The sequence below is a fragment of the Microtus oregoni genome, unplaced genomic scaffold, assembly GCF_018167655.1.
Source record: "Microtus oregoni isolate MIOR12 unplaced genomic scaffold, Mior012 000031F_ref0000149, whole genome shotgun sequence".
Classification (NCBI taxonomy): Eukaryota; Metazoa; Chordata; class Mammalia; order Rodentia; family Cricetidae; genus Microtus; species Microtus oregoni.
Window position 1 is genome coordinate 21,212,108 of NW_024543090.1, and position 11,959 is coordinate 21,224,066.

Genomic DNA, 11,959 nt, shown 5'->3' on the forward strand with positions numbered 1-11,959 from the left:
TGAGAAAAAAATAAGCTGGCTTTTTATTTTCATTCTCATACCTGGAAAAATAACTAGAAGTATATAGGTTACCATCTGTACGTATGGATGTTACTGTTCTAGTTCTGTTAAATTGGGTATTAATGGCTCATACCTGTGATCCATGCACTTTGGAGGCTGCTGAAGATTGCTATGAGTTCCATCCGACCTGGAATATAGAGTAAGACATTGTCTGAAAAAAAAAAGAACATAAGAAAAATAAACATCACATAACAAGTACTATTAAGAGATAAGCTAGCGTGCTGGAGTGATGGCTCAGAGGTTAAGAGCATTGCCTGCTCTTCCAAAGGTCCTGAGTTCAATTCCCAGCAACCACATGGTGGCTCATGACCATCTGTAATGGGGTCTGGTGCCCTCTTCTGGCCTGCAGGCAGACACGCAGACAGAATATTGTATACATAATAAATAAATAAATATTTAAAAAAAATTTTTAAAAGAGAGATAAGCTAGCCTTGGGAAACAATAATGATTTTTTCTATTAGGCACAGTAGGCATAGTGCCTAGGGCCATAGTAATTATAGGATCTAGCATAGTTTTTTAGTTTCTCTTAAAGGCAAGAAAAAAATTAGGACATATTCCTGAAATTTTGGGCAATTTTGTTTTTGTTTTTTCAAGACAGAGTTTCTCCGGGTAGCTCTGGCTGTTCTGGAATTCACTCTGTAGAGTAGGCTGGCCTCAAACTCATAGAATCCCACCTCCATCTCCCTCCCAAATCTCAGATTAAAGATGTGGGCCATCATTGCCTAGCTGAAAGAAAGAATTTAATATATAACTTTTGCAATCATAATAGCCATACAGCTTTAATTAACTTTTTTTTTTTGTTTTGGTTTTTGAGATTGGCTTTTTCTGGTTAGTTTCAGGGACTTCCTGATGCTGTGATGAGTTGTTTACTTTTCTGCTTAAAGGGGCTTCTTGCAGTTTCAGTCCTGGTAGGAAACTGTTAGACAACAGGAGCCTAGGCTGGCTTTGTGCACTAAACTTGTGGGGTGTGTCTTATCTCCCAAGTGCTAGGATTACTGGTAGCTATCAGGTCTTGCTTTATTTTTTTCCATTCCTTTCCTTTTTTTTGGGGGGGGGTGTTGTTTTCATATTTTTGTTGTTATTTTGTGTGTATGAATGTTTTACCTGTGCATACATGTGCGTGTATATGTATATATATCACAAGCCTGTGTGCCTGGGGCCCTCAAGGTTCAGAAGGAGGCACTGGATTACTTGGTACTAGAGTTACAGTTGTAAACTGCTATTAAAATAACCATGTGGGTGCTGGAAACAGAAACTGGGTCCTTTACAAGAGCAGCAAGTACTTTTAATTCCTGAGCCATCTCTCCTGTTTCTCTTTTTAATTTTTTTATTTTGAGAACAGGTCCTCATATATTTAAACTGGCTTTGATGTGACCAAGAAAGACCTTGAATTTCTGATCCTCTTGTTTCCACCTTCTGATTGCTGATATTATTGGCTTGCCCCACCATGCCTGGTTTATGTGACACTAGAAATCAAATCTTGGGCTCTATGTATGCTAGGCAAATTATGTACTAATGAGCTGCATCCCCAGCTTTTTTGGAATTCTATGTACTCTTAGTCCTATTTTATTATCCTTTGTGCTTCCTTTACATTCAGCAGAGAAAACCGGTAGTATTCCTTAGTCTTTGCTGTTACTAATGATCATTGATTATAATAAATTGTATGATCAGTGATTGCAGGCTACTGGGGGCAGAGATCTTGTCTTTGTTTTCCAGGATTTATACATGCTACATACTCAGTAAATGCTTGACTTAAGGAATTAAGGTATCCTCTGGTTATTTGCATCATGTTCCTTTGTATAATTTGTTTTCTATTTTTTTCTGAGGGGAGATATTTACTAAGGCAGCCCCTTCTTTACGTGCTTAACATTTGAAGACTATTAAAATAGCCTTAGTAATAAATAACTCCAGGGTAGTTTCTTCCTCCATTAAGTTTTTATAGGTTTTTATTTATTTATTATTACTATTTTTATTTTTGTTTTTTTGAGACAGGGTATCTCTGTGTACCCACACTGTCCTGGAAGTCACTCTATAGACCAGGCTGGCCTCAAACTTAAGAGACCTACCTGCCTCTGCTTTCCAAATGCTGGGATTAAAGACGTGAGCTACCACAGCTCAGCTAGTTTTTCTTTTTTATACCTCTAACAAATATTTAACAGTATAAATGTTTGAATAGGTGAATTTATATCATGAGCTTCATGGACTTAAAGACGTGATACTATATTGTTCAAGTGCTCAGGCTCATTTCATAGGGAAGTTATCAATATATAATCTGCTTCCCTGTTTAGTGAATTTGATAATGTACCTTGTGTCAGTCTTTCTTGTTGCATTTATCTCTGTTTAAGTGTTTTATTCTTTTAAGACAGAGGTTCTCTCTATGTAGCTAAGGATGATCCTGAACTTGATTCTTCTACCCCTGTCCCCCAGTGCTAGAGTTATAGGCATGTATCACATTGCTAGCCCATGGTTTATTCTTGTGTGTGGAAATGTGAGCAAGATACAATGATTTATGCGTATGAAAATTTCATAATGAAAAATATTGCTTTGTATGCTAACATTTTAAAGTATTATTTTCTTTCTTGTTTTGTTTTTGAGATAAGGTCTCTGTATAGCCCTGGTTATCCTGGAATTCACTGTGTAGACCAGGCTGGCCTTGAACTCACAGAGATCTGCCTGTCTCTGCTTCCTGAGTGCTGGGATTAAAGGTGTGCACCACCATGTCTGATATTTTGAAGTGTTTTTTCATTTAAAAATATTTTTATTTTATGTGAATGTATGCACACTGCAGTCTTTAAACGTACTGTGGCACTCCTGGTGCCTGCAGAGGTATACCAGCTGCCCTAGAACTGGAGTTGCAAACAGTTGTAAAGGACCATGTGGGTGCTAGGAACTGCGTCCTGAGTCCTCTGCAAGAGCAGCAGTGCTCTTAACAGCTGAGTTATCTTTCCAGCACCAATCTTCTTTTTCCCCAAAGGCCTTTTATAGAGAAAATCCTATTTCCAAATTTTGGATCATTTAGTGTTTTTCTGTTTATTGATTTTGTAGAAGGTATACATGATGGTTGTTCATGCCTCTGATTCTAGTGCCCAGGAGGACAAAACAGGGGAATCATGAATTCGAGGTCAGTTGTAGCACAAATTCTAGTTGGTATTAATGATAAAAACCCAGAGTCGCATATAGGGGTTAATGCTGAAAATCAGAGAAGCAGTGTGGCCAGCCACTAGAGAGACCTTTTACCTCTACCAATGCTCAGACAAAAGGGGTGATCCTGTACTCACACTGTCTCTTTAGACTGCATCCTCAGACTGCAGGGTGATCCTCAGATTGCACTGAGATTTTGTTTCCTCCCGCCTTATATTACTCTCTCTGCCCAGCTATATCACTCCTGTCTCCACCTCTCTAGTGCATGAGTTCCCAAGTCCTGGGATCACCTTTCTGTGAGCTCTGTTACTCTTTTAGACAGATTGTAGCCCAGGGTGGCCTTGAATTTATAGAGCTCTCTGTCTGCCTCAGTCTCCCCAGTCCTGGGGACTTCCTGACCTCTATTGGCTGATCTTCAGGCAAGCTTTGTTAAAACATAAACAAAATATCACTACTGTCAGCCTGGCAACATGAGACCCTTTCTCAGAAAAATAAACACAACAACAAAAAACCACTGGGAATCCTTTTTGTAGTGTCTTCAGACCCTGTATGTTCTTTGTTTTCTTATTGTGCCCCCCAAAGCTTTTTTGAACTCTGTAAGCTACGACTTTGCGTTCATGTATCTACTCTTGAGGGTTCTTGCATTTATTTACTCTTTACCTATGCTTTATTCTCTAACATGTAATTAATGCTCAACAAGTATTTAAGTGATTTTATTTAATTAAACTAATAATTAAAATTAATTTTTTTCCTTTGCATCTGTTGCTGTGACTAAACACTCTAAAAGCAACTTAGAGGAGGAATGGGTTTATTTCAGCCTACAACTTGTAAGTCCATCTTTGTTTAAATTCAGGGCAGGACTTCAAGCAGGAATTTAAAGCAGAAACATGGAGGAAATGAAGCTTACTGGATCACTTGTAGGCCCATGCTTAGTTAGCCTTCTTTTCTTTCTTTTCACCCCCTTCGTTGTCCCCCCTCCCCCGCCCCCCATACAGCGTTTCTTTGTGTAGCCCTGACTGTCTGGAAACTCATTCTTTAGACCAGGCTGGCTTTGAACTCAGAGATCTGCCTGTGTCTGCCTTCCTCAAAGCATGTGTTCCCACCATCTTGCTTTTAGTTAGCTTTCTGATACAGAACTATCTACCTAGGGCTGGTTCCTTTCACAGTGGTCTGGGCTCTCTTATATCAAACCACCATCAAGACAGTTCTCTCTAGACAAGGCAATCTGAGCTAGATAATCTCTCAAACAAGACTCCCTTTTCATAATATTCGAGGTTGTTTCAACTTGATGACCAGAGCAAACCAAGACAGTGATTTTATTCCTCTCCCCGCTCCACCGCCACACACACAGGGTCTCTCTTATGTGTAAACCTAACTAGCTGGAATTCAATGTTCAAACTTACAAAGATTGACCGTACATCTGCTTCCCTAGTGCTGGGATTAAAGGTGTACTTAATTATATTTGGACTCTTCATTTTTTAACTAAGATGACCTAGAGCATGTTGTAGAATGAATTATTGTCCCATATGTATTGTAATACATCTTAAAATCTCAGCCAATCATAGTGGTGCATGTACATGTGTAATATCAGCATTCTGGAGGCAGTAGCACAAAAATGACCAAAATTTCAAAGCCAGCCTCAAAACCAAAACTGTGTGTGGAAAGGGAAGTTGGTGATGAGAATCTGATTGTAGAGTGTTTGCCCAGCATGCACAAAGCCCTGGGTTTGATTCCCAATGCTGTATAAACTAGGTGTGGTGTTCAGGTTTGTAATTCTAACATGTGGGAGGTGGAAGGTGGAGAGCCACCGTGTGTTCCAAGTTATCTTACATATGGAACAATTTGGTGATTTTGCTGTACTACCTTTTCTATACTTTACAAAAGTATCAGTATAAAAGACCCTCTTTTGAGTGTCTCTCAGAGATCTGCCTGCCTCAGCCTTCTGAGTGCTCTGTTTAAAGGTGTGTGCCACCACTGCCCAACTTCCCTCTTGATACTTAGTAATGTATTAATTTTACAAGTGCTATTTGTTCTGGGTTGGGAGTGTTTCCTTGCTTAGACATTATTGTTCTGAGAAGAAGCTGACTATTGATTTCTTGGCAAGATGATTTATATCCCATTCTGAGTTTGTTTTGTGCTATTTTTTTTCTTCAGAAGACCAAATCATAGTTATTTGGGGAGGGTGCTATGTGCCTGATCATAATTTCTAAATACCTGTCTGCAGGGACATTTTCAGTGGTATATAAAACTTCCATCCATATAAATGTATTAAGATTATTCATAAGGGGCTGGAGAGGTGGCTCAGAGGTTAAGAACACTGACTGTTCTTCTAGAGGTCCTGAGTTCAATTCCCAGCAACCACATGGTGGCTCACAACCATCTGTAATGAGATCTGGTGCCCTCTACTGGCCTATAGGATATATGTAGACAGAATACTGTATATATAATAAATAAATCTAAAGAAAAAAAAGATTATTCATAGGTCAGTGAGATGACTCAATAGGTAAAGGTACTTGAGGCAAGGTTGAAGATCTGAGTTTAACCCCTGGGACCCATGGTAGAAAAGAGAAAATTGACTCCCACAGTTTTTTTCTTAGCTCCCTAAAGGTACTGTGGTATATGTGCTCACACAGTTAAACATAGACACAATAAATAAATGTAAAATTTTACAGTATAAAAAAACTAAGGAAATATGAATAAATTTTAGCTTTCTAAAATGATTATTCATTGTAAGGTATGCCCTCTCTAGTATCTAATCTCAAAATGTTCCCTTTTAAAAATAAAACATGATATAGTAAATGGTATACTTTTTTTGATTTACGTGTATGTATGCGTGGGGTGTATGTGTACTTACATGTGCCACAGAATGCATGTGGAAATTAGAAGGCAACTAATGGTAGGTAGGTTTTTATTTTATTTTATTGGAGACAGGGTTCTTTGTGTAGCCCTGGTTGTCCTGGAACTCACTCTGTAGACCAGGCTGACCTTGAACCCAGAGATCCACTTGCCTCTGCCTCTTGAGTGCTGGGATCAAAGACATTCATCACCACTCCCTGGCTCTTTATATGGGTTGCCAGGAATTGTATTTAGGACATCAGAGTTGGTGGCAGAAACACCTATGTTGATTACCATTATCTATTTTTAGGAGGCAGTGGTGCTCTTCATGGAAAGTAAGTATGATTTATTTCATGTATAATTTTTCAGTGTTTTTCTTCTGCCATATAGGCTTTTGGGTTTTTCCTCGAGTTCAACTGTGCAGTACACTTGCTATATTCATCCAGTTCTGTTTGTTAGTAGGAGTTTCTTTAACTAAAAGTGACATTTAAGTATGAAAGATTAGGGAAGATCCCCTTAGGTAAAATGTGAGAAACATGATTCTGTGCCATATGAGGCTGTAAAAGGGAATACATTTAAGTTTTTTTAGTATTTATTTATTTATTATGTATATAGTATTCTGTCTGTATGTCTGCAGGCCAGAAGAGGGCACCGGATCTCATTACAGATGGTTGTGAGCCACCATGTGGTTGCTGGGAACTGAACTCAGGACCTTTGGAAGAGCAGGCAATGCTCTTAACCGCTGAGCTATCTCTCCAGCCCAAGTTTTTTTTTTTTTTTTCAGTGTTGCATGTGTATGATATGGTGTGGATGTGAGAGGACAACTTTTTGAAATTGACTCTTTCCATCAGGGGTGCTAATGGTTTCTTTGTAATAGTGAAGCCCTTTTTTACTCTTTTCTTTTTTGTCTTTTGGTTTTTTGAGATAAGGTTTCTCTGTGTAGCCTTGACATCCTGAAACTTATCTTGTAGACCAGGTTGATCTAACTCACAGAATTCTTTTTGCCTCTGTTTCCCAAGAGCTGAGATTAAAGGTGCATGCAACCACCACCCAGCTTTCTTTTAGGCATTTAAGAAAAGTATGTCTAGGTCTGGAGAGGTGGGTCAGTGGTTACAAACAGCTCATCTTGCACAGGACCTGGGTTTGGTTCTCAGCACCCATACTGCTCAAAACTGTAACTCCAGCTCCAGGAGATCTGATATCCACTTCTGGCCTCCATGGGCACCAGGCACACATGTAGTAAACAGACATACATGCAGTCAAAACAGTCATGCACATAAAATCTCAAAGGCATACCATTTTAGAAGAACTGAAGAGGGAGAATCTGAATAAATTGCTTAAGATACATTTTCTTTGTGTTGAATCTGTCACTTAAGTTATGCCAAGCATTCTAGTGTAGAAATTTGAATGGTGTGTGAGATGGCAATATTTCCCTTTGTCCTCATCATTTAGCAGGCATTTGTTCTATTTATTGAGTAGAAAAAGTATGTGTGTAGGGATGGACTAGGAAAATAACTCATCCAGTAAAGCACTTGCCACACAAGTGTGAGCATTTGAGTTTGAATCCTAACATCCACACAAAAGGCTGGGTGTGGTGGCACAGGCTTATTCTCAGTGCTGGGGAGGCAGTTTCCTTGCTTAACAAAATACACGTATACGGCCGGGCGGTGGTGGCGCACGCCTTTAATCCCAGCACTCGGGAGGCAGAGGCAGGCGGATCTCTGTGAGTTCGAGACCAGCCTGGTCTACAGAGCTAGTTCCAGGACAGGCTCCAAAGCCACAGAGAAACCCTGTCTCGAAAAACCAAAAAAAAAAAAATACATGTATACGAAATATATATAGATCAAATCTTTGTACATTCTAGGCAGATCCTTTATATTCTATGCATAATTTTTTTCTCCCTCAATATTTAGTTAAATTTTGAAAGTAAAACCAAGAAAAATCAAGGAAAAGATCGTGTGAGTTAGGCTTGAATAAACAAGGTGACCCATGAGCAACAAGTTGAAAATTCCAGTAAGATAGATGAAGCCTAGCATCATCTTTAGTGGTTAGGTTGGCTATATTCAAGGCAGTCAGTCCTGGCTTGGCATTTTAAAACTTTTGTTGTAACAATTTTTTTTTCAAAACTCCTCCCCACTCTAATCTCACTGTGAAATGCATATGGTTGTAGCTTTTAGATTTTTAGAGACTGAACCTAGGGCTTTGTGCATGTACTTTTTAAGTACTCTACCACTGCTGTAATTTTCCTTTTCTTCCTTTCTTCTGGAGATAGGTATAGTTCACACTGACCTGAAGCTTACTCTATAGCTTTGGCTTGTTTGGCAGTTGATGATCTTTCTGAATGCTAGGATTATAAGCATGCACCATCATTTCTGGCTAATACACTTCTGTGCCCCCCCCTTGGTTTTTGAGAGAGAGTCTCTCTATGGAGCTATGGTTGTCAGTATGTAGCTCAGGCTAGCCTTAGATTCACAGAGAACCACCTGCCTCCTCATCTAAGTGCAGAATTAAAGGTATGTACCATCACATTTGGCCAAGGATGGACTTTAAAGGAAAATAGAATATAACTTAAGTACAATTTGAAGAATACTGCATTGAAAGTAGAATGTATCCATTTATGCAATTACTTGAAAGAGCAATATAAAAAACACAACAGTTGGGCGGTGGTGGCTCACGTCTTTAATCCCAGCACTCAGGAGGCAGAGGCAGGCAGATAGATCTTTGTGAGTTCGAGGCCAGCCTGGTCTATAGAGCTAGTTCCAGGACAGCCAAGGCTACACAGAGAAACCCTGTCTTGAAAAACAAAAACAAACAAACAAATCAAAATACAAATAAAAACCCCTAAAACAAAATAACAACAAAACTCCACAACAAACAAACCAAAAAAACCCCAAATAATCATGTCACTTGGTCACTGTAATATAGCACAATTGGTAGAGTGATTGCTTAGCATACATAAACCAGGTTTGTCAATAGCACCTGTTTGTACCTGGACGTGGAGCCAGGAGGGTCAGAAGTGAAAAGTTGGCCTTGAGTATGTAAGTTTGAAGCCAGTCAGGGATTTATGAAACCCTGTTTTAAGCAAAATAGTTACTTGGTAAATGCAAACTAAATCACTGAAATAGGTATGGCTGTATTATTAATTGTAGGTTAGTATATAAAAACACAATTTTCAGAGAACTCTCAGACACTAACTTTCAACATTTATAGGTTAAGTAGACTCCACTTTGAAAACCTGTGGGTAGTGACCCATTAGATCATCTAGTGCTGCCTCTTGAAAATGTTTTATTAAAAAAAAATTAGCCTGGCCAGATGGTAGTGTCACATGCCTTTAGTCCTGTGAGTTTGAGGCTAGCCTGGTCTATAAATCTAGTTCCAGACAGAGTAACCCTCCCCACCCCCCAAAAAAAGAGAAAGAAAAAAATAACCTGGAGGACCATTTCATTAGGAGAGAGAGAGAGAGAGAGAGAGAGAGAGAGAGAGAGAGGACACACAGGATGGGCAAGCTGTAAATCTTGTTAGTTGGAGGGAGTGTAAGAAAGTCATGCCTTTTGAGTCAGAGTCAGCAATGGTGGTCTGCAAGAAGCTCTAGAAATGATGGGAGCAGTCTTCAGAGAAAAGAAGAAAGCCCAAAATGTCAGGGCAAATATACTTAGGATTTTAGCAAAAAAATTATGTTCAGAAAACCAATGAGTCTTATAAGTGAAAATCAGTAAGCAATTGTTGAAAGTTGTTGAAATGGGGCATCTCATGTTTGCGGGGAGCAGGGAAAGAGCACCAAAGAGCATTTCCATGGCCCTCTTTATGCAAGTTGTTCTCATTGAGTTTCCAATTAGAGAGGTTATTAGGGTTGTCTTTTTGGAGGTGCTATGAAGTCATTTATACCTTAGGGGTAGACATTTTAATACTAAATAAACTCAAGTTTTAGTCTCAGGAAATGGAATTTTTTGAGGAAACATCCCAACCCTTGAGAAGGCATTTTGGTTCTTGAAGTCGAAGAGGAACATCTTAAGGAAACAATTGCTTTTTCAGTTCTGCTTAAGATCTTCAATGCTCTTGTTTGAATCATGGTTTTCAGAATGATTTCATAAGTCTGTAAACTTTAGTTCTGGACTTGATTAGAATAATCAATTTCTGTCTATGTATTGAATGTCTTCTCAGGAAGAGCTAAGTGAAAAGAAGCAAGTCAAATCGATCCTCTTGGCTCTATCCTTACATACAGTCTTGTTTTTTTCCCAAGTGTGTTTGTGTTGTCACCTAGCACAGAATAACTTTCCCTATTATCTCTCAGTTCTTTTGAGAGTGAAAAGTTTAGCAATGTGGACTGCAGTTTCTGTCTTCCTACTCAATTCTTTGTACCCCCATTCACTTCAAACATTATTTACTGGTGGATTAGAAAGTAGTAAGTAGTAGAGAAAGAAAACTAAAATTTTTGATGTTTGGTTGAGAAATACTGTTCTTTGACCTAGTTTTGCAACAGCCTGATATACTTGTTGGTTAATGGTCTCTTTGCATTTTAAAAGCTTCAGTGCCTCGAAGAAACAAAAAATACACAGGATCAAGTCACTATATCTTAGATAAAGCTCTCAGGCAAATGGTTTTTTTTTTTATATTTTTGGTTGTGAGCCTAGCCTTTAACGGCTGAGCCATCCCTCCAGGCCGCAAATGGTTTTTTTTTTTAAGACATCTTTCATCTTGGTATCAGCAGTTTAGTGGCAGCTCTCCATCCTTTAGCGAACTTCTCTTTCCTTTGTTTTTCATTTCGACAGGGTATCTCAGCAGGCTAAGCTGTCCTGGAACTGGAACTCACTATAGAATTCAGTTTAGACTCGAACTCGCAGCAATCCTCCTGCCTTAGCTTCAGTGTTGTGATTACAGGCATAAGCTTCCATTCTCTGCTCTCAGGGAAGCTTTCTCTTATTTTCCCAGCGTTCTTTGTTGGTGAATATTGGAAAATTGCTTACTCTTCTTACATGGTGTTTGCTTCATAGTTTTCCAGTGCTCTGGCGCTTTTCAACCCCTCAGTACAGGAGGTCCTCAGATTCTTTTTTGATAGACTTGTGAAGCCAGGGTGGGCCTACGAAGCCTTGTGTGGGTGGGGTCGGGTACGGCAGGGCGGGACCATTGAGGATCCCCTGGGAAAGGCTCAAAAGTCTGATTGAGAAAGGCCCGGTGGGCTGTGGTTTCAGAATTTTCACGAAGGCTTCGAGTACAAGGTTGAAGGTATTGGGTACCTCTCTCCTGCCTCGCCTTTCTTGATTCTGGAAGCTTCAGTAGCTCTTTCTGGGTTTCTAAGACGTGAAAAGACTGCCGCTTCTGCTCCGGGGGCGGATCCCAAGGGTCTTGACGCTGCTCCGGGCCGTTTGGCTTCCTGATGTTGGGGGAGGGGTGAAGAGGTGCTGCTCGCGCCTCCCTTTGCGCCTGCGCGGGGGGCTCCAAGCTTGTAGGAGCGCGTGCGCGGTGACGTGGACGTTAGGTGCGTGCGCAAGCTCTTCAGCTGAAGCGGACACACGGTGTGCGAACCCTTCAGATTAACACCCCCCTAGAGGGATATGAAGGACTCGGGGTGAGGCCGACCACGCCCCGCACGGTAACTCTCGGGCCTGGGTGGAGGGCATCGCTTCAGTAGTGGCCCGATTGGAGTTTTTTGAGAGTTTAAACCACTTGTGTATTTGAATGGCTTGACTAGCGTTCCGCAGAGAGAGCTTCGCACGCCTGGGCCTGGCTTGGCCCTGCGCGATGCAGCCTTTGGTCCCTTGAGTGAATTGCGCATGTTCATCTCGCGTTCCTCCCCGACCTCACTTCCGTGTCTATCCGAGAACTAACTAGGAACATCGACGCCGGAGACCGTGGCCACGAGGCGGGCGGGGTGAGAAGTGCCCATGGCGCGGCCCAGCCCTCGCGTGCGTGGGGTGTTGAACAG